Source organism: Talpa europaea (genome assembly GCF_964194135.1).
Source record: "Talpa europaea genome assembly, chromosome: 1".
NCBI classification, from domain to species: Eukaryota; Metazoa; Chordata; class Mammalia; order Eulipotyphla; family Talpidae; genus Talpa; species Talpa europaea.
Genome location: NC_140073.1, coordinates 79,027,060 through 79,054,354, shown reverse-complemented (window position 1 = coordinate 79,054,354; position 27,295 = coordinate 79,027,060).

The window sequence follows — 27,295 nt, the reverse complement described above, 5'->3', positions numbered from 1 at the left end:
TCGGTCATTAAATTCCAGGTGAGAAGTTAGTCAGATGAAGGCCTCAGCAGGTGATGGCAGTCATGGCAGGTAGAGGCCAGAGGCAGAAATATTTAAGATGTCAAATACTTAAGATGTCAGTGGACAATGACTAACTGGAACAAAGGAGTTAGGAGTAGTCTTAGATGACTACTACACGTTGTCAGCTGAGGAAGTGTGTTATGTCATTCACTAAGACAGGAAAATGGCATAGCCCATCAAAAAGGGAGGATGAGAAGGTTGCTGGCAGGTTCTAGAGGAACACCATGTTCAACTATCTAATGCTGCAAGAAAAGTCTTATCTGCCTGGACATAAAGAAACTGCACGGAACTTGGACACTGGGGCACAGAGGATAAGAAGAGCAGCCACTTTTCAGCCATATCAGTCACTTGGCCCTGGTGTGAGTATCCTCAAATCCAACACATACCAGGTCCTTAGACCCTATAGATAACCACTTGGAAAGGGGCTCCGCAAGCCAAATGTCCCCTGCAGGATCTAGGGGTTCCTGGATTCTAGCATTCCTATACAAAGAACTAAACATCACAGGAAATTTGACTTATTTTTTCAAAATTGAACATCTTGCAAGAAATGCTTTCATATTTTTTCTTACTTGTAGGAGCTTAGCTTTCTAGAAAATAGAAATAGGGTCCCTGTACAAACATTTTTTTGGTGGATTGACATAGTCCCTTGACATGCATCAATGAGATAGAGAATTAAATGCACTTATTTGAGGTAGAGAATTATACCACAAGAACCCCTTCAACAAAAGGAACACTGCAGGCCTCCTCAGTGGCGCAGCAGTTGAGCGCTGGGCTGCGAAGCTGCCCGCAGCCTCTGCAGTGCCGGTTCAATCCCTGGCTGCCGGTGTGGGTCCCACATAGTGTGCAGACCTGTCCTGCAGTGCCCGCTGCTCCCCTTAGCAGTGTACTTCGTCAGTCTGCCTGTTCTGCTCCACGCTCTGGCTCTAGTGAATTCTCTCACCCTCCCGTGCTTCTGACTGTACCCAGTGCTTGTATAAATATATCTTTTTTTTAAAAAAAGGAACATTGCTAAAATAAAATACCAAGAATTATGAGGTAGAAGGGACCTCAAATAGTTACCTATTACCCTCATTCTAACGTGACTCCCTGTATCACTAACTGAAATTAGCTTTACCATGTCCTCACCCCCCATCCTGCAGCCTAATCTTCATCTATAGTAAGGCCCTTTTCAAATGAAAGGCAGCCTTGTCAGACCCTAAACAGAGGGCCTCCCCATGAAGCCTAGCCCCCACCCCCCGCCATTTCCAAATCCAATAGCACTCTGAATCTCTCTTACGACTTTTATGAAATGTGTGCTATGGTTACTTTTGGATTTAAATGCTCACCCTGATTACCTTTATTATATTACATTCAGGACTGTTTCTTGAATACTTGCTATGTACTAGCCAGATGTTTATGTACATCTTAATCTTCACAGCCAATATAATATTCATTTTATAGATGAAGAACCCAAGACTAAGAGAAAGTTTTGATTCTTCATATAGCTTGCTGATTTCACATCTCAATAATCTCCCTTGAAGGACTGGTGTTCCAAATTAAAGAGTTCTAATAGGAGAGGATATCAAAAAAGAAATTCCATGAAGATTTTCTGAAATGTAGACAATGGAACTGTATATGTATGCACAAGGAGAATTTACCACCAGACACTGAGGAATGAGGTTTGAGGATTACTGTTCAGGTTATGAATCTTTTTATGGTAACAGCTTTATTGAGCTACAATTCAGTCACCCTGAAAAGGTACCCCATGCCCTTTAGCTTTCACCTCCTGATCCCCCATGCTTAGTTCCAATCCTAGTCAACCATGAACCTACTTTCCGTCTCTAAAGAGGTGCCTCTTGTGGATACTGCCTATAAGTGGAATGATAGAAACCATGTGGTCTTTCTTTTTTTAAAGGATCTATTTATTCATGCATACAAGAGCTGGGGCACAGGCCAGAGATGCGGGGGATGAGAGGACTCACCAGAGACAGAGTGGGGAACAGAACAGGCAGACTGACTTAAATATATTGCTGAGGGGAGCAGCAAGGGAGGCAGGAGAGGTCTGCTTGCCATGTGGGTTGCTCCCTGGCCAGCCAGGGATCAAACCCGTGCTGCAGAGGCTGCGGATTGCCTCAAAGTCTGCTGCTTAACCCCTTGTGCCACCAGGGTGGCCCAACATGTGGTCTTTTTTAACTGGCTTCTGTGACTTAGTGTATCATGAAGGGTTGTCTGTATTGTAGCACATATCAGTTATTCACTCGGTTTATGGTCAAATAATATTCCATGGTATGGTTAGATGAAATTGTTTACCTAATCATCATTTGAGGGCTGTAATAAATAACGCTCTCTGAACACTCATGTCCAACTTTTTATGTGGACATCTGTTTTTATTTCTCTTAGAAATACTGATGCTATGTTTAACATTTTACAGAACTGTAAATGTTTTCTACAGTGGCTATCACATTTGCATTTCTACCAGAAGTACATAAAGGTTCTGATTTCTTCATCTCACTAGCACTTGCTACTGTCTTTTGGATTACAGTATCATGGTATCTGTATGAGTTAGGTATAAAGGGGTATTGGACTGTGGTTTTCAATTGCATTTCTCGGAATACCAATGATGGTATTTTTATGTACTTATTGGCTATGTGTATTTCTTCTGGGGGGCGGATTATTTTTTCAAGATATTTGCCAATATTTTAATTGGGTTATTTGTATTTCGATTATTGAATCATAAGAATTATTTATATAATGTAAATACAAGTCCCTTATTAGACTAATCATTTGCAAATTCATTTTGTAAAAGAATTGTGAATTTTATCTATTTTCAAAACATTATTGTAATACTTTATTCTTTATAAAGTAATTTTCTCTATTTTTGTCCAGCTATAAACTCAGCTTTAAAATTACCCAAGGGGGTATAAGGAGAAGGTGCACACCAATATGGGCTTTTGGCTGCTACATACCACAGAAGCAGGACACTAGTGAAGATTCACAGTATAGAAAGCCCTCTAAGAAAATGCACAGAAAGAAGAAATAGAACACCTAAACAGACCAATTACAAGCAGCAAAATTGAAATGGTAATCAAAAACCTCCCCAAAAACAAAAGCCCAGGACCTGATGGATTTACAAATGAATTCTACCAAGCATTCACAGACAAATTAGTGCTTACCCTTCACAAACCTTCCAAAAAATTGAGAAGGAAGGGACAATACCAAACACATTCTATGAAGCCAATATTACACTAATACCAAAACCAAACAAGGACAACACAAAAAAGAGAAAACTACAGGCCAATCTCCCTAATGAACACTGATGCAAAAATCCTCAATATAATTTTAGCTATCATTATCCAACAATGTATCCATAATTCACCACGACCAAGGAGTATTCATTCCAGGGACACAAGGATGGTTCAACATCCAAAAATCAATCAATGTTTTCCAACACATCAACAAAAAGAAATATAAAACCATATGATAATATCAATAGATGCTGAGAAAGCTTTTGACAAAGTGCAACACCCATTCATGATAAAAGTCCTTGAAATTCTTGGGATACAAGGAACATACCTCCACATCATAAAGGCCATATATGACAAGCCAACAGCCAGTATCATTCTAAATGATGAAAAGCTGAAAGCATTTCCATTAAGATCTGGAACAAGACAAGGATGTCCACTCTCACCACTGCTTTTCAATATAATACTGGAAGTCCTAGCCAGAGCAATAAGACAAGAGAAAGACATACAAGGAATCCAAATAGGAAAAGAAGTCAAACTATCACTATTTGCAGATGATATGATAATATACATAGAGAACCCCAAAAACTCCACAGAAAAACTAATTCAACTCATCAATCAGTTCAGTAAAGTGGCAGGATACAAAATCAACATGCAAAAGTCAGTAGCCTTCCTATACACAAACAATAAATCTGAAGAAGAAGAAATAAAAAAAAAAAATCCCTTCTATTATCGAAACAAAAAAAATCAATACTTGGGAATAAATCTAACAAAAGACGTAAAGGACCTATACAAAGAAAACTATAAAACACTGTTAAAAAAAATAGAAGAAGACACAAAGAAATGGAAAGACATCCCCTGCTCATGGATTGGAAGAATAAACATTATTAAAATGGCCATCCTACCAAAAGCAATATACAGATTCAATGCTATTCCAATCAAAATTTCAATGTCATTCTTCAAAGAAATAGAACAATTATTGATGAAATTCATATGGAATCACCAAAAACCCCGAATAGCCAAAGCTCTCCTGAAAAAAAAAAAAAGAAGGGAATGGAAGCATCACACTCCCAGACTTCAAACTATACTACAAAGCCATAATCATCAAAACTGCATGGTATTGGAACCAGAACAGACACACAGACCAATGGAATCAAATAGAAAATCCAGAAATAAACCCACAGATTTATGGTCAACTAATCTTTGACAAAGGAACAAAGACTATGCATTGGAGCAAACAAAGTTTGTTCAATAAATGGTGCTGGGAAAACTGGGTCACTACATACAAAAGAATGAAGCTTGACTACTACCTCACACCACACACAAAAAACAACTCAAAATGGATTAAAGAACTAGACATAAGACCTGAAACCATAAAATACATAGCAGGAAATATAGGCGAAACACTATATGATATGCACATCAAAGACATCTTTACAGACACATCACCCAAAGCAGTGATAGTGAAGGCAAAGATAAACAGCTGGGACTACATCAAATTAAAGAGCTTCTGCACAGCAAAAGACACAATAACAAAACCAAAGAGAAACCCACCGACTGGGAGAACATTTTTGCACACAACAATAATGATAAAGGAATGATCACAAAAATCTACAAAGAGCTGATGAGACTCAACAACAACAAAGAAAATAATCCTGTCAAAAAATGGGCAGAAGAGCTAAAAAATTTTCTTTGAAGAGGAAATGCAAATGCCCAACAGGCATATGAAAAAATATTCAACATCACTTGTAATCAGGGAAATGCAAATCAAAACTACCATGAGATACCATCTTACACCAGTGAGAATGGCACATATTAAAAAAACTAGCAACAACAAATGTTGGCGAGGTTGTGGAGAAAAAGGAACTCTCCTGCACTGCTGGTGGGAGTGCAAACTGGTCCAATCACTATGGAGAGCTGTGTGGAGATTTCTTGAACTACTAAACATAGAGCTTGCATATGATCCAGCCATTCCACTCCTAGGGATTTACCCAAAGAACACAGAAACATCAATTCCAAAGAGCACCTGCACTCCTATGTTTATAGCAGCACTGTTTACAATAGCTAAGCTTTGGAAACAATCCAAATGCCCAAAAATAGATGACTGGATCAAGAAGATGTGGTACATATACACCATGGAATATTACTCAACATTCAAAAAAGATAAACACATGCAATTTGCAGCAACATGGATGGCGCTGGAAGGGATCATGCTCAGCGAAATAAGCCAGAAAGAAAAAGAAAAACCGGATGGTCTCACTCATAGCAGGAATCTAGAAAACTTAAATAAGGAGCCAGGAAAAAGAATAACTATAAGAAAGTAAAAATCAAAATCAACAAACAACTATGAACCAGAGACACGCTATGGGGGGTACAGGGCGGGGAGGGGAGGGATTGGGGACAAAATAAGGGGGTCGCAATTGTATGGGGAATAGAAAAATAAAATTTATAATTAAAAAAAAAAGAAGAAAATGCACAGAACTGGGAAATAAAGCCCTTTCCTCCTGAAATTTCTCTCCAGTGCCCTCTATGGGTAAGGTTAAACAAGGGGCCACCAGCAAAGGGAAAGTATTTAAGAGGCCCAGATCCAGTTTTACAGAGCATACAAAAGGGTTAAAATTAGAGTGACAGGTTATAACTCAACAACAGCACATCTGGTATGGTCAAATACATTTAGGTGATGCCATAGAGATACTACAGGAAAGAGACTGTGTAGCATCCTCTGCCTGGAGGGCTTTAGGTAACTTTTATTAACAGTGAACACAAGGATTTTAATTGGGGACTTTTCTTACCCTGTGTTTTTTTGTTTTGTTTTGTTTTGTTTTGTTTTGTTTTGTTTTGTTTTTAATAATTCTTTATACAAGAACCGGGTACAGGTCAGAAGTGTGGGAGGGTGAAAGGATTCACCAGAAACAGAGCAGGGAACAGAACAGGCAGACTGATGAAATACACTGCTGAGGGGAGCAGCAGGCGAGACAGGAGAGTTCTGCGGCGCCATGTGGGATTCTAGGCAGCAGGCCGTATCTAACCCGTGCTGCAGAGGCTGCGGACAGCTTCATAGTGCAGTGCTCAGCCACCTGCGCCACCAGGGAGGCCCTTACCCTGTAATTTGTTAAGGGCTAACCCTGAATGTTTATATATCTATAATGTTACAAATCCTTTTAACTTTCCTATAGATTCTCACTTTCCCCTTCAAAGGAACACTTCTCTTGTCTGTTTCACCCATTGTTTCTCTACCTTCCCAAACATACAAGCATTCATAACACAAACACGTATTATGTTATAACAAAAGATATGGCTGTGACTGATCCCACACTAATTCTAGCTATTCTGATTATTATATCTTGAAACAGTGACTAAGAACACCCCAGTCTTTTCCTCTTTTATCATAAAGATTACTCCCTCTGTATAAATCCTTCCTATTTTATACTAATATCCTTATTTGAAAAATCACACAGTGAGCCTGGTATTTTCTGGATCCAATACTTCCAGCCTTGATCCTTTAAATCAGACTGTATTTTATCACTCTAATGGGTAGTAGCTGAGTGTTAAGCTTGATGGTCACGCCATAGTCTAGGTAAGAGAGTCATGTTTCATTCCCACATGCCATGCTCCATGACCAATGGAAGAAAACCCATTAGCACCAGCAGCTGCCACTCTAAAGAACACAGAACTGTCCCAAGAACACAGTGGTTCCCCACTGCCATGAACCAGAACAGAGGCCATACAAATGCCAAGAAAATCAAGTTAAAAGGATCCTAAAGTAAACCAAGGACCTTCGCTTTTCGAGGAAGTCTTGGCTGCCAAGTTCACCCTCAGGAACCATACAGTACAATTCAATGGTAAATTAAAATGAGTTAAGAATTCAGCTTTTCCAGCCCATTTTAAAAAGGCATACTAACAAAGGGGTTGGTACCAGTATTTTTTTGAGTACTATTTTTTTTTTTTTTTGCTTGTTGTAAACAAAATTTGTAGTTTAGAACCTGAGTGGTCATAAATGCTACACCCTGCAGAGAATGAATACAAATAAGGTCCAGCCAAGAAGAGCTTGTCTCTAAAACTCACTGTTTCAGGTTTACATTTTCTGGGTTCACATGGAAGCAGGGAATAAAACAAAGTAGTAAAGAGATCCTATGTAAAGCTCAATCCAATAAGGACATTTTAAACTGTATGGTTTCACAGACAAGTGGTCATTCCATGGTCAAGTTTTTTCTTGTCATGACGTGAGTTTCACAAGGAGGAAAATGTCAGCAAGGCCATGGAGCCACTGCCCTAGCACGTGTTCTGTTGTTGGGAAAAAGGAAGGGTGGAGTGTCAGAGCCAAGCTTTGTGAGAAAGTGATGGGCCAGCAGGGGTAGAACATCACAATCACATTGGTCGATAAACTCCTTGTTATTTGTGGCTAGACTAAAAACTGGGTCAAGAAGATTACTTTCTAAATTAGGCTACCAACATATGACAATCAGGGAGATTTCACATCTAAAAAACCCTGAGTTTTTGACATCTCCTAAAAAATGAACTATCTGGTAACAATGAACCCATTTCAGAAGAGACCTTAGCAGGAATGGAGTTGTGGGCTTTGCTCTCAAGTTTTCCAAACTACTTTATATATCTGGGCACTGGCTCATGCTGTAGTGTAATCATTACCTCCAATAAGGGCAGGTAATACATGCTATTTTTATTTCTCTACAAATTTCACCAGTCTCCAGCACATAGTTCCAGCAACTGTGCCCACTTACTAGTAAACTTTATACAATCAACCCTTACATGAATTTTACTAGACCTTCTGTTTTATACCCTCTTATTTTGCTCTTATCATTTTGAAACATTTCCTCCCCACTTTACAGGTGAGTTTCCAAGAATTAGCTAACTACACTTCCAACCTTCCCCAGATAATAAGTGGTACAGAGTTTGATCCCAAGTTTATTTGACTCCAACACAAGCAAAAGAGTATGGACAAATAAACAAGGGTATAGGGGGAAAAAAAGCTGCAAACACTGTCTGGTTCCCAGATAGGTTTTACTCCCCAACTATAAAAAGAAAGTACAGATATTATAGGATCATTGCCTTTTCTGCAAATCTCTTAAGACTCCTGCATTGAAAGAGCCAATATTCACCTCCCAAATCTTCAAGTGGGGTTAATTCTGCCATGGGGATTAGTGACCATACTTCAGCTGAACAATTTGAAAAGCACTGAATTTAAAGCTATCATGCCTTCAATTTGAGATAACAAAGGCAAAAAGTCATAGAGGGAAGTCATTCCACTAATGGGAAATAAGGATTCTTAGCCAAGGGGCAGAGCAGTGGAACAAGCACTCAACAACAAACATTCTCTCTGGGGCTACATACCAGCTGGCTGGGAAATAAACAAATGAGTAGTAAAGCTACTTACTTTAAAATACAAAAGGTACTGTTGCCCTTGACAATTTGAAGAGAAATCAGGGCTGTTATCTGATAAGTCAGAAGTCCAGTAATATTCTAAAAGTCTTTACCATACAGGGTGGTGATCCTCTGAATATGTCCTAAAGGTAGTGATACTTCAGCATTAGAGCAAAAGAACTACCCACTCTTTTCTCTGGTTTCTTATGCCATCACAAGATAGAGCATGATAAGAGGAAATTACCCTTTCACATTTGTGTCCCTAGCTAGACTTCGCAAAGACAAAACCAGTATCTTCCTGTCATTACCCAGCACCTTCTACAGCAATTGCATAAGGTAGGCATGATGTGATCTTCCCTTTCTCAGACTGAAAGCAAAGAGTCAAGAAAGGATCCCATACAGGAACCCATAGATGCATATCTAAATCACTGTGTATTGGAATTTATCATAAAAATGACAGGAAATCAACACCTAATCTAAAGCTTTGAGGGGCCAAGCACGAAACACAATGCCTCCGAGAGATTTGGAGGCTGCCCATGAAATAGATTGAGGCTCAAACTTTACTTTTTGAATATTAATTTGCATGTGATTCATCTGGGAATGTAGTTATTCTGCAAATTCTAGTCAGTGGGTCTCCAGAGTCAGCATTTCTAATAAGCTTCCAGGTGTCGCCGATGGTGCAGGTTTATGAGCCCCTCCTCCTTTTAGCAGCATGGATCTCGGAACTCCAGTGGGGACCAATAACCATCTTTGTTCCTTGCAGCCCACACCAAGCTCCAAGCTGCTGAGCCAACATGTCACAGAGGACAATGGTTGATGTTGTGTGCAGTAGATTGGAAATAATCTTTTCCTTTTATTACACTCAACATACGATAATTTATCAGCAATCAACCCTAAGGAGTAAGAATTAGTACAAGGTGTGAGCTCTTAAAAACACATCTCAAGCTTTCTGAATAGCCTATATAAGGGGTCCTGATAACTGGGAGCCATAGACTCCTACAGGAATCTGATAAAAGCCATAAATACTCTTTGTCCAAGAATATACAGATACTAAAGGTTCCTAACATTTCAGAATTTTCATAGATTGTGCCTGAATCTACAAAAGGAAGTCAAGTTTCTGTCCTTGAATAAGACAAAGACATAATGTTAACACTTACTCAGCAAAATGTATTTTTAAAATATGGGCATTTTCCAGCACCGTCTCTGGAAACTTACTACAAATCATGAGCATGCCTACAAACAGGTCACATGCCTTAACACAAAATGAGGTGAGAGACAAATAAAACTGAAAATGTCAAGACAAAGCCACAACCCTGGAAACAAGAACTGTGATTGGCATTGCTCCGGCCCATGTTTTCTTAAAAGCATGCAAGAAATTGTGTTTGTACTGGCTGTCCACAGAAGGACTGCAGGATAGAGGGGCGGAGAGGAGAAAACAAATTAAAAGGCAAACAGGGAAAAATTAGCTTGGGAAGGGCTCACTGAACTGCTGACAGAATAGACTCCTGAGGTGAAAAACAAATGCAAAGGAGATTTGGCAGAATCCAAAAGGAACATGATCAGAATGAGAAATGAGGCCACAGTCAACTCTCAGCTACGAGTCAGAAACCCAGGCAGCAAGACTGGCATGTGTGGAGATGAAGAGAAAAAAGTTCCCTGGACAGAAGGGGAGCAAAATGCAGGAGAGGAATGAGGAAGCAAGTTGAGAGATTCCTAGTACCTAGGGAAAAAACCTGTAGTAGAAGCGTGGGGAGCTATACTCGTGCGCGCGCACACACGTGCAAGAAGGCACGCACATTATGAGGACAGCAGGAAATCTAATCCAATGCAACCTGACCTATGCCCTGTTTTAAAAAAGAGAGACCGACTGGAGATAGGGAACAATGAGCTGCCTAAGCCCTTATAAATCAGCTTAAAATTACATACGAAAGCCTACCTGGTAGGACATACCAGGATTCTCATTCTCACACCAGTCTGCTCCTTTCCATTAATGCAAGAAATGACGAGACAGAGACATCATCTTATGTGTCTTTCATCTGAGCCATTTACTGTAGGGATGGGCCACTTCTCTTGGGGTGGGGGGAAGAGACACAAATGAGAACTGGAATAGGGATGACTGTGTCCCAGTCCATTCGTTTGAAATCTCAGCTGCATTTGGAAAGTAAGTTTCCTGAAATGAGAGGTTGGGGGACAACTAAGAGTCCATTCAAGAGTCTAAGAAAGATGTACAGCATTGTTCTTTTCAGCCTGTAATTTCATGCAGAATATCAAATCCTATTATTTGCTGTTCAAAAAGCTCTTGAAAGTCTCTGCAGGCCTTCCTCCCCCAACAGAATCTTTACACCCAGACAGCTGACCACACAAAGCCCAGTCACTGAGGCATCACAAAATTAATAATGGTGGTAAAGCAGTTACCATTATTAGTGCTTATCCTGTGCCAGGCTGCATTTAAAGCCCTTTACGTATGTGAGCTCAATTACTCCTCTTACTGGCCCAGAAAAGGGAGCTACATCTGCACTTTACAGATGAGGAACCACATCAGGGAGGGAACTCAACTGCCCAAGGTCACAGCTCTAATAAGAGGCAGGATTCTAATGTCACCAGTGCTTCCCAAACTTTCCATTTCACTACACTGTATCACTCAGAAATGTCTTCGTGATACCCATAGGCAAAAAGAAATCACTATTCAAAGCTCCATCTACTAACTTGTTAGGTCTGAACAACTTCACAGTAAGTATGTGGTGTCTGGCTGACATAGCTGTTTTCCTCAAACAATTTTCAATATCCCCCGAAATATCTGTGGCTTTCCTGTGGCACCCCAAGGTCACCTCAGCACACAGTTTGGAATTCACAGACCTGTGCTTTCATGCGTAGTTGCACCAAGGTTGCACTTCCCAGAATGGGGAAGAAAAAAATCTGGTAACACCTGCCTCGGGACCACGAAAGACAGTAACACCTGAGCCCTACACCCTCACAGAAGGCTTTTCCCATCTAGCCCAAGAACATTTTCCAACCTTATCTCCTGCCACTCCCAAGCCTAGTCGGCATTACAGAGGCAGCCGTTGAGGCCCTCTGCCCACAGGGCTGCAGGCCCTCCCATGCTTCTCACCCTTCAATCCAGCCATTCCTTGTCTGGAAAGACTCCAGTCACAGACTTGGTTCACAGCCCACTCTGAGGTTTAAATTGGTTATAATCGAATTTTCCCATTCCTGGCCTTCATGTCTGTCTCTCCCACCCCTTTGGTTATGAATCGTGCGGGTGGCACTGGTATCTTACTCATCTTGCTGACTTCCTCATAGACTATGCAGTGAGTGGTCCATAGTCCTTCCTGAGTTTTAATTAATAAAGAATGGAACAAGAGGATGATAGATTGTTTATGGGACCACAGGAAGGATTCGGCAGTGAAAGAATAAAAAATGAATGTAGAAGACTAATGGCATTGATGCCCCAATTAATGGTCTTCCTGAATCTACGTCCGTTGCAATCAGACTCTGCAGTAACTCCCATTAAGAGAAGTTTCTATTCTGGGCTTTTTAAAGTGGACTGGTCCTGTACCTTGCTCTGGCTGTAGTGCAGCAGTCACAGCACACTGGCTCAGAGCCTGGGCCTCAAATGGCCTTCATTGCCTGCTTCTGCTGACCCTCTTAGAACCACAAGACTAATCTGGGCTAGATTAAGAGGGCTGTCCATGTGGGAAGAAGCCCAGCTGTCCCAGCTGAGATTATCCTAGACCAGACTCAGCCAGCCCATCACCCAGACCTGTAATAACGCCCAGCTAAGGTGAGAAGACTGATGCCCTACTGCTATGAATGAACCCAATGGAGACCCAAAGAACCCCCCAACTGAGTTACAGACTCATGAGCACCTATAAAGATGTATCGTGTCAGAACATTAAGTAGTAGAGTAGCTAGTAACATAGCTATAGGTAACAATGAATGAATAAACAGCCTAACAAATGGCAATGGTTTCCCAAGACAGGGCCTATTTTTATTCTGTGCCAGACTGAGAACCACAGTTCTTAAGCACAGGATGGCAATGTGTTAAGAAGTATATGGTGGTCTGTTTTAAGGCATCTGAACAAAATGCTTCTGCATTTAACATGGGATTCACTTGAAGTTGATGTGGATTGTCAGCCTCATCTATAATACAACCACTGTGCATTCTTTCCTCAGAAAGGAAGGAAGGAATGAGAGAGAGAGGGAGACCAGGACCCATTTCTCCTTATATCTCATGGTAGCCAGTAACAATAGTAACAGCAAGCAATTATTGCCTATCTTATCTACCCTCTAAGCACAGCCCCTCCTGTGAACCAGCTCTCAACAAATGGAAACAATTTCCGGTGATGATGTCAAATCTGTTTGGAAAAGGACAGAAAATTTTTTCAATAAGTTATTGTTCGTTTTTCCCTTTCAACTTTGTTTCCCCCAATTCGGTCAACAAAATGTCTAGTTCTTCATACTGAATTGAAGACACGAAAGATATGTCTTCTGCCCTCATGTAACTCCATCAGAGGGACCTTATAAAGCCCTTGTCTTTTATGTAGCAAAGGTCAGATAAGAACCCAGCCTTGTTCTTTCTAATAAGACAGAAATTCACGGCTGAGGGCAACTGTTGCACTGGTGGCTGATGCAGTGTCTCTCCACCATGTATTTCCTCCTGAGGGCAGCTTTCTGCTCCATTTTCAGCTAGCCACGCCTACTTACCTTACCTCTTCCCAGGCAGGTCTAGGCTATCTATGAAATCATTAATTTTACAGGCTATATAAAATGCAGAATCAAAGGAGACTGAATAGGGTAACATAAGACAACAGTCCCAAGTTTGGCACAGTCCCAGGCACCTAGATCAGCTCAAAAAAGATTTCTTTCAACCACACTCAACCCCTTTTGCCCAATATAATGCCACATTTGCAATAACAACAATAGTGCAAATCTTGGCAGTCACATCCCCAAAACACAGATACTTACTCAACTTACAACCAACACCAAACCAGGTATGACTGACATGGGGCCCCTGAGGGCCCTACCAACATTCAGGAACTTCTCCCTAGAAAGAATACCAACCTCCTACAATCCACAGGGTCATTAATGAGAAAGTAAGTCACTGAGGTCCTGCTCAAATTAGTCTTCTGTGAAGCCTATAGTAGTTTTATTTTCTGGCAAAAGCATCCGTATGATAAGCAAGACTCCAATCGTGTACACACTGAAGCTCTCAGTGTTTAGCTGATGCTCAACTGTCAAACACCAGTATCCAACCTCCCCATTCTGGAGACTTCCCTCAGACCTCCCTCCCACTGAGCACCTAAGATGATCCCTAGATGAAGAGCAGAAAAGGTTAAGGCAGCAACATAAAAAACTACGCCAAATCTCTCTTCATTAATCTCCTTCTTATTTTGGGTGCAAAACTCTCAGGAAAACAGCCAGAGAAAGAATCATATTACCTGCTTACATAAGACTACTAGGTCTCTTTGGCCTTCTTGACCAGGACTACTTCCTAGTTAAGACTTCATTTCCTTCCGGACTGTGACAGTAAATTCTGCAGATCATAAAATTGCCTCAATCAAGAAAAAAAATCCTCGACTCCCTGGTAAAAAGTAACACCGTGGACCATGGTTGTGCTTTCCATTGTCAAGTGGATCGGAGCGACTTCATTTCATTTTTCTTCTTTGCAATCTCTCTAACCTGTAAGTGTATTGAATTTCATCAGGAGAATTTCCCACTCAAAACCTGAATATCAAGTTTGGTCTCACAGGACCTCCATGTGATCAGGCTTCACTAATTCCCCAGTAGAGGACCTAAGTGTCCAGGTTTGGTGTTAATCAATTCAATCAGACCAAATTAACGGATTTACTTAGACTTTGTTCCTCACTTCTACTGATCTCACTACAACAAATGAAAAATATGAGAACAGACTATTATTCTGCATAAGACACCAACCCTACAATCTTCTCTTTTGCACAATAACAGAGATGATGGTCTATAAGAACACATCAGCCTCTACGGTCACCATCTAGAAAGGGTGAAGATTATAAAAATCCATAATAAGCACACAGCTAAAGTGTTACAGAGTGTCATCTCCATAAAAAGGGGAGGTTCTATATTCCCTGCCCCACTTAATGAAGGATAGAACTGAGCAAGGAGAAGCTGATGAAAACTTGGAGAGAACGTGGAGGAGGCATGTGGAACAGGCACATGGAGCAGAGATATGTGATAAAGGCCCACCAGCTTCTCAGCTGTGGACTTGCACCAGTCGAGACATGTAAAGACATTTGCAAGAAATGTGAGTGAGAGATCAATGGGGAGGCTGACAATGGCAGTCATTACATTGATTTGTATTTTGTTTCTTCCATCCCAGACTTGCATGGCCCCTTGTGCCATCTACGGCTCCCTTAGACTTGTGGCAAGCTTTTGGGCCTCAGTGGCCCCACTTGGACCAACCGTGTTTGGCTGGGCGTTTACCCACAAGGGGATGGGTAACTTTGGGTGTTAATTGGGAAACTATTATCCTTTCTTCTCTTCCCTTTCTATGCACATTACTCTTTTAAAATTCTTTCACAGTAAGAGTATGCTTTGTCTTTATGTGGCAGATAGCAGAACCCATAGAGTGTGCAAGTTTGGGGGTCCCATAGTATCCCTCAGCCCACACACTAACAAAAGCACATAACCAAGACCTTCAGAATCAAATAAAGGATGGGGTTAAAACCACAACACACTCACCCGAAAGGTTATAGTAAAAATGATGGGAATGCCCAGTGTAGTAAGGAGGTGAAAGAGGGACGCTCCTATACACTACTGGGCAAGAATAACTTGAGGAAACCATGTAAGGGGCATTATCTCATAAGGCTGAACATGTGCAGCTCCTATGATAAACAATTCTACTTCTAAGTATATACACAATTGTAATATGGACCTATGTTCACTAAGAACCAAATACTACAATGTTTTCAGAAGCACTATTCATAATAGTCAAATATTACAAACCAAATTCTCATTATGCTAGAATGGATCCACAATTTGCAGCATATTCACTGTTGAAATTCCACAGCATGGTCTGAAGAAAGAATGTCTGGGCTACAACTATCGACAACAGTATAATTGAGTTTCACCATCTTACTATTGAGCAAAAGAAAAAACCAAAATAGTATACACATGCTAGTACACAGGGAAAGTTAGGGTTAATTAGGCAGCTTCAGGGACAGTACAGGCAGGGTCTTTGGGGGAGTTAAAGAGGCTTCTGAGATAAGGACAATAAATTCTAAGAAATGCTAAACAAAACATTCCCCAGAGATAAGGTCAGAAAGTCAAGGAAGACTAAACAAAGATGGTAAAACTTAAGAGAATAAGACCTTGGACAGGGGAGGTAAACTCTAAGGTAAGAGCTGGGAAACAGGAGGATGAGATTTTATAATAGAGAAAAAAGGGTTTAAATATCCCATAGACATGGGCCCCTAGACATGGCGTCTTCTGCCCCGCCTTGGCATTGCTGCCTTGGAGTCTTCACTTTTATTCTTTTTCCCTCTAAATAAACTTTTCTTTAAATAAACTTTACTTTCTTGAACAAAGTTTCTCTCTGCTTATCTAAAATGTCTGAGAATTCCTTTTTATGCTTTCGTAGGGCAAGATCTCATGATGGTTCAAGGCCTAAATTAACAGCACACAACAGCACCACTTTCATTTATATAGAGCCAAAAGGATATCAAATCAACCTATGCTCTTGGAGGTCAGGACAGTTACTGGGTAGGCAGAACAGGTAGTGATCACAAGAACACAAATGCCTGAGGAGGTTTTGAAGTGTCAGCAATGTTTGTTATTCTGGGTAGTTAGGTGGTGTATACAATTTGTGAAATCTCATCAAGGTACAAGCTTGTCATTCATGTATGCTTTTCTGCATGCATATTACATGAATAAAAAGTTTTTTTTTTTTAATCAAAAGCATTTGTTTTCTTGATAAGTCATAGCTTGCCTCAATGACTATCAAACTGTTGAGTAGATCTTGGTTCTCAATGATGGCAACTCTTGAAAATTTTCTAGTTAACTCAAGCACTAGGTGATTGCGGGTCATGGGAAAAATCTTTTAGTCTCGAAACCTCCCCATATTTGGATTTAAAAATTGATTGTATGGGGGAATGTAAAAATAAAATTTATTATTTAAAAAAAAAATTGATTGGGCAAAATGTTGGCTCAGGTTTCATGATGGCTCTTGAAGTTTGAGTTTTCCCCCCTCATCTATTCCTCCAATCATGGCCTTTATGAAGTAGATCAGAACCACAGACTGAAGTTGGATGAGAGTTCATCTGGGGCCTGAGAGCACATGACACTGACCTTGTTCATCTGTATGAACAACACAGAGGAGAGCCCATGATTTGGTACTGGGTGTGTTAAATGTTTCCCAAACCAGCCCAATACCCGATTAGACTAAATGCCACTTCACCCCCTGAGCCACCTATCGAACTGTAATTTCAGCTCAATCGTGCCATTTGCTGCAGTTTGTCAGTCTGCTGACTCTCTTTCCCCAAGAAAATGAGGTGAGGAGGAATGCAAAGTGATATTTTCACCGAGGTCAGCAGCAAGGTTTCTCTGAAAATAAAATGCAAATATTCCAAAGGCCTGTCCAGACAGGTCTCTTCCAATGAGCAAAATAGAATCTCAATGTCAAAAAGAAGATGAGTCAAACATTTCATGCAAGCATCGACTTCAGCAAATCAGCATTCTATACCAAGGAGAGCTCAGCATTAAGCTGGTTCATTTCCCACTATCACTCAACAGACAGGCAAGTCTCAAGGTCTTATTGACATCTTTCTGCTCCCTAGAAAACTAAAGTTTAATACATTACAATTGGGTAATAAAAGGCATGTTTCTGGGGAAGAAGAAGAAAACAGAAAAGAAAGGACCAGATTGCAAGCCTTTCCTGTGATTTTTCCACATAAAACTATATTTGATTTCTGAGGAGGTTGCAGATGCCCCAAGTTCCAAAGAACTCTTATTTGACATTCTCCCAAAGCAAAACATCTTAATCTTAAGGTGCTTCATGGCATTATATGAACAAGCCAATTCTATGCACAATCCCGTTGATTTCCAACAAAGATACAGAAGCAAGAGAAAGACAAGTGGCTGCTGGCTACACCAGCTAGCAGGACAGGCCTGATCTTTCCATGCATGTGGGCCCTTCATAGGGAGGGAACAGAGACCCCCCCGAGCAGGAAAACTGACAGGGATGGCAACATTGGGTCTCTCCTTATTGATTTTCTCTGCTCTTTAATTCGTTTATTTTCCCCAGAGGCCGAGAGTAAGATCAAGTTGTATTAAAACAGAAAATCCACTAGAAAAATAAAAATATTTTTTAAAATTGTTTAAAGTTCAGTCCAAATAGAGAATTATGTTTATTAATGCTCTATTAATTATGTTTGCTTCCCTTGGGTATGAGTTATTTGACTCGCCTAGGCTCTAGGTCAAGGCCCTGTTTTCATGTAGAAGCAATGTAATTTCTTCCTTTGCTTTTCTCTCCAAATGGAATAAAGAAAAAATTTTTGGTGTATATACATATCTATGTTATTTATATTGCCAAAATTGGAATAAGTAAATGTACCCTTTTACCTGTTGGGAATAAAGGCATTTCCACTCCCTGATTGACAGTCTACTTAAAATGCTTCTAAATAGCTAGCCAGCTATCCTTTTCACTGCCGAACCTCCCAGAAGTCTAGAGGAAGACTTAATCAAAGATTCTTTCTCCCTTGAGTACTAAACCCCAGAAAGTCATCCCCCCTGCCCCCACCACTGAGTGCAATATACTATGGCACACATACTATAGAGAAAATCATTTTCTTCTAATCATTAAGTATTTCAATATGCACAAGCACAACAAATCGAAACATTTGTTCGTGATCAATCAGGATAAGCTCAATTAAAATCAATGAGTTGACTTAGAATACAACTGAAGAAAAATATGTAATTAGCATAGACAGTAAATTGAATATAATAAAAACTATACCTGAAGTTTGTAAAGAACTGGTCCACTTAAAAAGAAAAAACAACATTCAGCCAAGATTCAGAAAGCTCTGGGAATTTCTGAATGCGCTGTGTCCTTGGGGATTTTTCTGTACCTTCCACAAGCAGGTCTAGCTAGAATTCAGTCACACAACTGACAGTTAGGACATTGTGACAAATGTGAAATTTCTTAGAAGTACAATACAAAGGTCTTCTAATCTTCAAACAAGGTATGGCCACTGTTATGACCAAGATTCACAAGCCAACAAGGCAACAGAGATCTCTTCCCTTAAAACCTCCCTGAGCTGTGGAAAGTCATTTTGCCAAGCCTGTAGGCACCGGACTCCTGAGGTGCGCTAGGTGGCAGGCAAAAGAGTAAATGGTCAGAAACAAAAACAGCATATGTCACTGTGGCCTGGTGTTTGAGCTCGGGGACGCTACATATGAGATTCCCAGGAAGGCAGGTCTTTCCAAGTTCATGCCTCATTACTGGGCTTTATAAAATCACTTTTATGTCTGGCAAAATCAAGTGATCAGTATCTCCAGTAAGCAACTGTCTTTTTTAAAATAGATTAGGATCATTGTGGAGTTCACAGTGTGCCTGGAGAGAAAAACTTAACCTGGAGGCTACAACAGAGAAGTCTAAGGAGGCTCAGGTAGTTGGAGAAGGAGAAAACCAAGTCAGAGTAACCTCAGAGTGGGCAAGTTAGGTTTCCCAGAGAGAAAGACCTATTTCTTCACCTTACGAGTGGTTTTTACATAGTAGCCTCCCCTGTGGTAGGCAGAAAGTATGCCCCCAAAACATCCTTATCTGACTCCCCAGAACCTATGAGTATATTAATTTATGTGGCAAAAGTGAACTAAAGTCACAAAATTAAATTAAAGTGCTAATCATAAAACCTTAAAATAAAACTGTACTGGATTATCCAGGCAGGGCTGCTATAATTGAAAAGGCTCTTATATGTGGACAATCAGGCATAAGAGTCAATGTCTAAAAGGTATCTAGAACAGCTAGCCTGAAGACAGAAAAGGGCCATGCAGTTAGGAATGTGCTGGGACAAGACCTGGAAACATTGTCCCCTTGAGTCTCCAAAGTATAACACGGCCCTTCTAATATTTAATTTTAGGCCACATAAGATTCTGGATTAGTTTCTAAAGCTGCTATAACAAGTGACCACAACCTAGTGGCTGAAAACAATAGCAATTTGTACTTCTATGGTACTAGAGTTCAGAATTCCAAATCAGTTCCTTGCGCTCCCACCAGGTGACCCCCAGCCCTGTGTTCCTCCAACTTCTGAGGGGCTACCTGCACTCCTTGGCATGTAGCAATAGCACTTGTCTCTGCTTCTGTGATCACAATGCCTTCCCCTTTTCTGTCTCTGTCTAATCTCCCTGTGGTAAGGACAAAGTGATGGTATTTCAGGCCCACCTTGGTACTCTAGGAGTCTCCCCATCTAAGGATGCTTAATTTACATCAGCAAAGGTCTATTTTTCCATAGAAGGAAACATTTCCAGGATCTAGGATTTTATAGCCTAAAATCTCAGGAGGGTGTTAATCATACTATGAAACACTTCAGGCTTCTGGCTTTCAGAACCATAAGACAATAAACTTACGTTGTTTTAAGCCATTAAGGGTGGTAATTTGTTGCAGCAGTGATAGATAGGAAATTAACTCACTCCCCTTACTTCCCAAACAGAAGCTACAGATCAGGAAAAGGCCAGGGCAAGATATAGCCTATCCCCGCTACTCACAGGGGATCCTTTGGGTCTAATGCTTCCCTCTTACCCCACTGGTCTGCTGGACATAAAAGGATGCTAAGATTCAGCAATACCTGGCACATTTAGCAATTACCTTTCTTTCCTCCTACCTATCACAAGTTTGTTAAATAAATTGTATGGTAATTTCTAAGGCAAATCCTAGAAGGGGGGGAAAGAACTGACATTCATTTCAGAGAACTTCTCTTAATAATAATGAATACACTCCATCCACAAATGTCAAAGGGCTTTGCTCACAAAGCCAATAATCCCTACCACAAATAGAAGACAATGTAAGCACCTAAGGGACCACATTCCTTAATTAGGAACAGCCTCTTCAGGTAGCTTTCCTAGCATTAGAGCAGGGAACATCACACTTATAAGCACCTGTTACCATTCCTTCTGGGGCCATGTTATACTACCGGTTTTCTGTCATCTCTGTAGCAATCTCAATTTTTTTTCTACTTTTATTTTTTATTTTATATATTTTTACATTATTTTTCATTTTTGCACAATGTATGCATTTTCATCTTGGTTATAGTCCCCATACAATTCCCACCACGCTTGTTTTGATCCTACTCCCTCCTCCCCCCCACCCCATAGTATGTCTCTGGTTTATAGCTGCTTGTTGATTTTGATTTTTAATTTATTATAATTAGTCTTTTTCCTGGTCCCTTATTTAGGTTTTCTAAATTCCTGCTATGAGTGCCCAAAAATAGATGACTGTATCAAGATGTGGTACATATACACAGTGGAATATTACTCAGCAATCAAAAAAGATAAACTCATGCAATTTGCAGCAACATGGATGGTGCTGGAAGGGATCATGCTCAGCGAAATAAGCCAGAAAGAAAAAAGAAAAATACTGGATGGTCTCACTCATGGTAATCTCAATTTTATATAACTGTGGTCTTTTCACTTATCTACCTTTCAGGACTCTACAGCAATCCCCCAGGTGACTTCTTTACCAGAACTCACCATGTTGGGAGACCCCAAGGCTCTGCTCTGCTTGCCTCCCCTCCCCTTGTCTCCAACCAGCCTTCATCCCCACAGGACAGCTGGCTGACCTTCTAAAGTATAAATCAGCTCTCACGTTAAGGTGTCAACTATCCAGAGGCTCCTTGATATGCTCCAACTCTACACTTGACCATGATCTTCCCCATCTGGCCATTGCCTAGTCTTTCACCTCTATTTCCTTTCTCTTTTTATTACTACATACCTAGCCTTCCATCCTCTCCTGGAACAAGCCGGGCTTGTTCCCATTTAAGAATCTTTGTACTTGCTGCCCCTTCTGCTATGAACACTCTTCCTCCAGATCCGTGTGCCTGCTCTCCCTGAATCCCCACCTCAAATGTTTAAGTCATTGCCCATGATTAGAGAACTCAACCCCTCAATCGCATGCTTTCCATACTGCCCTACTTTGTATTTTTCAGAGCACACAGAGGTATCTGAAACAGTTTCAGTTGTTTGTCAGTGCAGTGGGTGATTTCTCTCCCACTGAGGGCAGGACTCTTTCTGCCACCATATCCCCTGCCAGGACATCCCAGAAGCACAGCAAATACTGTTCACAAGCAGACAATCTAGAACAATGTCAACTCACCCTAAAAGGTATTGCTTCACTCCATCTCTTTGGTTTAAAGATAACAGTGATTTCCTGGTTTCCAACAGGAAGAGAGTCATGATCTCCCTGTGGGGGGTTTTCCTTTCTTTCTCAATCCCTATCTTGGCTTCTTTTCTCTCTCCATAGATGTGCCCCATTCTCTTTTCCACCAGTCAGCTGGCTAACTGTCCCCTTCGGGTTGTTTCTGCTCCTTTGCAGACCTCTGGCTTGCTAAGGCTCTGACTTGATCCCAGGATACCAGCCACTTGCCAAGTCCCAAGTTTTCTTTTGAGTCTCTCATTTCACCTTCTTCAAAGATCTTCTCAGTCTAGAACAAGGACACTCAGGCAAAAATTACATCTTCTAGCACTTAGATGAAGAAATACTACCAACAGTAGTAAGACCAAATGCATCTTCATTCACTTTACACTGAAAGATGAGTACGTGACCACATGATCCTCCAAAGGGGTGGGAGGGTGTCAAACCCAACAGATGGTAGAAATCATGAGGATATGGGAAAGGAGTGTTGGCATGAATAAGAATAAAGATTAGTAGGGGAGAGCATCTCCATGTAAACACCATGATTAATTAAAAAAAAATTAAGCAGGAAAAGGACAAATCTGATCCATTCATAAGTGCTTGTACAAAACCTCGCTTTTAAATGTCATGCTTCCTCCCAGCCCACGTACAAGAAGTCCAATTTCCGCCAGGCATACAATATGCTAGAGGGTTTTTGTTCATGTCCTATCTCATGCCTGCAGCATACACACAACTTAACTGCCACCCCATTTATCAGGTGAAGAAATGTATGTTGAGAAATGTGCAAGGCCGGTTTATCCACAAGGACTGGCACACACAATGCCTAAGGTCCATCAAACTTTTAGGGGCCCAGGAAAATGCTTTCATTCTTTTAAAATCAGAAAGAAAATGTTAATATAATCTACCCTGAATGTAGTCATAAAATATGGTTTTCCATATTTTTTTTGTTTTTATTTATTTATGCATACAAGAACTGGGGGACAGTTTGGTGGTGAGAGGATCCACCAGATGGAGTGGGGAACAGAACAGGCAGATTTGACTGAAATACACTGCTGAGGGAAGCAGCAGGCAGTCGGAAGAGGTCTGCTGTGCCATGTGGGTACCCTGGCTGGGGATTAAACTTGTGCTGCAGTGGCTGCGGATAGCTTCATAGGTTGTGTCTTAAGCCCTTGCGCCACCAAAGAAGCCTGATTTTCCATATTGTTTTAATGGAGGAAGGAGTCTACTAAACTCAAGTGCCCCGTGTCTCTGAGAGTCATGAAATGGGTCGAGGGAGCTGGAGGGATGTGCCTGCAATGACAAACAGCAAGTAGCTGACAGAAAAGATCAGCCCTCACCCTTTTCGAGAACACTACCTCATCCTTTGACCCTTCGTATCTCTAGAGCTTTAGAATGCCACGTAATGTAAGCATTTAGAAAACACTTTTGTTTTTTAAAGCAAGAAATGTACCTTACAGGAGCTCTGAAAATTTCCTCCTGTGACTAACCCTTAAGGTGACTTGTAAGACTAATTGTTCTTAACAAATATGAAAAGGATTAGGGTCAAAATAAGGGGGGTGCAATTGTATGGAGAATATAACCAAAATGAAAATGCATACATTGTGCAAAAATGAAAAATGATGTAAGAATTATATAAAATATTAAAAATAATAATAATAAATAAAATAGGCAGCCATCAGAGTTTTTTTTACCCTGAGAACATCCCTCAGGGAGCATTCAAGGCAAGTAAAGACTGACAGTTTCAAGTGATGTGTCTCCAAGCCTGTACCAGCACCCAGGGGCTGCATGAGAGTGACCTGGAGTGCTCATTAAAATGCAGCCTCCACAGCCCATCTCCTACCCGCTGAATCACCAGGGTAGGGACCAGAAATCTGCATACCACATCAGCACCCTGGGGTGTTCAGACCTGCTGTGGTGTTCACTGATCAGGATCAAATATGGAGACAAACTTCTTTTTGCATAGTGTTAACATATTCTAAATTTTTCCAGAATGCAACCCTCATGTACAATGAGCCATGAACATACTTTTTTTTTTTCCTCTGAACTTTACCACAAGCTATTAATCATTTTTTCAAAAAAATCCTATCACTGATGACAATGCCACATCTGGAACACACGTCATCAAATCAAGCCTGTATTTTGAAGTTTTGCATTTATAGATGATTTTACCAAAAAGTGCAGGGATCTCACAAATTCATTTTGTTTTCTTAGTTGGGTGCAAGCATTTATATAATGAAATAATGATTTGATCTGCATTCTATTCTTTTTATTTTTCATTTTTATTAGTTGGGAAATGGCATTGATTTTTTTTTTAAATTGTGTGTGCTAGTAGATTATAACATCTGACATGCATTCAGGATGGGAAAGAGAACATTACAAAATAATTGTTACAAAAGGAAATAATGGTCCTTATTGAATTAAGATTGATTTTAAAAGATCCTGCTAAAACCACATACATCACTGATCTCACAAGTAGGGAAGGTCCCTAAGGACTTTCTCTGCCTACTCACCCACCCATCACCTACTCACCCACATACAAAAAAAAAAAGAAAAAAGTAATGGATTAAGGGGGAAAAGTGAGGTGGGCTACAGAGGCAGATGTCTACGGCAGTATTCCTTGCCAGGTACTGAGCCCTGAACCAGCCACAAAGCAGAGAGGCAAGAGAACAATAAACAAAATTCTGGCCAATAGTAACTGGGCAGGGAGCAGGGAATGGAAGACAGAGTCCAATTACTAACAAATCCACACTCCTGGTTTGGATGATTTCAAAGATGTTCAATAATAACAATGATGATAATACTATGAAACTAGGTCTATGTATTCATCAATTAACCATTGTATTAATAATCATAGAAAGGGAGATAATTAATTTAGGAACCATACCAAACCAGGGCAGCCTGCACTATAGTCAGCAAACTACACATTAGCATAGAGAAGTTTAACTCTGAGTGCTAATCAGCAGCTTCTGGAGGGATGAGTACTCACTGTGCTCATATTAATAAGAACAAACAGAAAGAGAAGCAGGCACTTGACATGAGGGCCATGACCTCCTGAGCTGTGCGGCAGGCAGATAAAGAAGCACCTGGTGGCCACCAAGTCCACCTCAGGCAACCATTCTGCTTTTTCATTAGCACTGTGTGACTATTACCTCCCAATATCCCCTGCCTTGGGAGGTCTGACAAGCACAGGTTATCCTGAAGAGGAAGGAGAAAAGGGCTAGGAGAAAAACCATAAAAATCATTTCACCCTGATGGGAGCTGTCACAAATTGACTGGGGGCAGAGGATGGCGATTTCCTTTCCAAAGGGCTTCCTGAAATTTCAAAGGGACATTGGACTGTCTACTCTTCCCCTCTGCTCCCTATCATTCCATCTTTTTTTCCTATCTGCTGGAGCAAATCACTACATGCAGCAAATTATTGCTATCCATATTCCTAGTCCTTTGGCTTTCTTTCTGCACTCACTCCTCCCTTTGCTTACCTCATCTGGGGCTGTGCCTAGGGTGTTCTGTCTCCTCTTGTACTCTTTTGCTGTAAATTATTCCCATGGCTCATAAAGCCTTAAAGGTCATGTGTTATAGAGCATAATATAATACAACACCCATGGACCTTAACACATTGCCTGGGTTTACAAAATTATGTGAAAGAATATGAAGAAAGACTTTTCAAGTAGACGGAAGGGAAAATAATTTGGTTATGGAGAAAGTATAGGAAAAGATTAAAATATCCCACCCCATCCCCACTCCATCATCTCAAAGAGAACAAACAGGATTCCTTGATGCTCCCGTGATACCTAGACTGGCCTTTACAAGATCCCTTCACACATTTTGTGCCCATTGCTTCACAGGTCAACCTGCCTCTACTAGATCAAACAGACCCTAAGAGGCTCAAGACTATAACCATTTACAAAATAGCACCAGGAATAAGGTCAGGCACAAAGAGGGTGTTTAATAAATGTAAATGGACAAATGAATACAAACAATAAGTTCCCCAAAACTGAAGTATAAATTCATTTTTTTTTCCTTTATACTCCAAATCTAAAGTAGCTCACAGAAAATTCTGGCTTTGTCATAATGCAAATCATGAATGTGCATTTCATAATGCCACATAACACGTGACCTTTAAGGTTTTATGAGCTCCGGAAATAATTTACAGGAACAGTAAGAGGAGACAGAATACTCTAGGCACATCCCCAAATGGGGAAAGAACAGGGAGAGCAGGAGATAGAAAGAGAAGCACAGACTGGGAATATAGGTAACACCGCTACGTTCTAGGCATACCTTACTCAATTTCCATTTCCTCTCACCACGCCAGGCAAAGTCAAGGGACCGATGCAGGAGTCAGAGTGGCCTGTTCCACTAACTGATTATTCCCCCAGACTCTCTCCCTCTCCTCAGGTCAACCTATTCCCTGAGACAGATCTCTCACTTTGAATGAAAATCTAGAAACCATCAAGCTTACTGTGGAAGGCATCTCAAAAGGTAAGACAGGTTGACAGGTAGGACTCCTGCACCAAACAGTAAGCCAAGTTGTGAATGAAAAGGCAAAGTTCTTGAAGGAAATTTAAAGCACTATTCCAGTGAACACACAAATGGTAAGGAAGTGAAACAGCTTTACTGTTGAAGTGGATAACACTGTAATTGTCTGGACAGGAGATCAAGCCAGTCACAACATTCCTTTAAGCCAATGCCTAATACAGAGCAAGACTCAAACTCTTTTGTGAAGATTGAGAAAGGTGAGGAAGCTGAAGAAGTTTGAAGATAGAAATTTCTTCTTGAGATTTAAGGAAAGAAGCACTCTCATAACAAAAAAAGCGCAAGGTGAAGTAACAAGCACTTAGGCAGAAGCTTCAGCAAATGATTCAGAAGATCTAGCTAAGATCTCTGATGAAGAGAACAACACTACACAATAAATTTTCAATGTAGGGAAATAGTCATCTATATGAAAAAGATGCCATCTAGGACTTTCACAGCTAGAGGGGAAAATTCAATGCCTAGTTTCAAAACTTCAAATGGTAGGATGACTTTTGTTAGGGGATAATATAGTTGGTGGCTAAATTAAAGCCAATGTTCACTTACTATTAAAAAAATTCTAGGGCCCTTCAGAATTATGCTTAACCAACTCTGTCATTACTATAAGAATGCACAAAGCCTAAATGACAGCACATTTGTTAACCATAGGGTTGACTAATTATTTTAAGCCCACTGTTGACAACTACTGCTCAGACAAAGAGATTTCCATTGAAATATTACGGCTCACTGA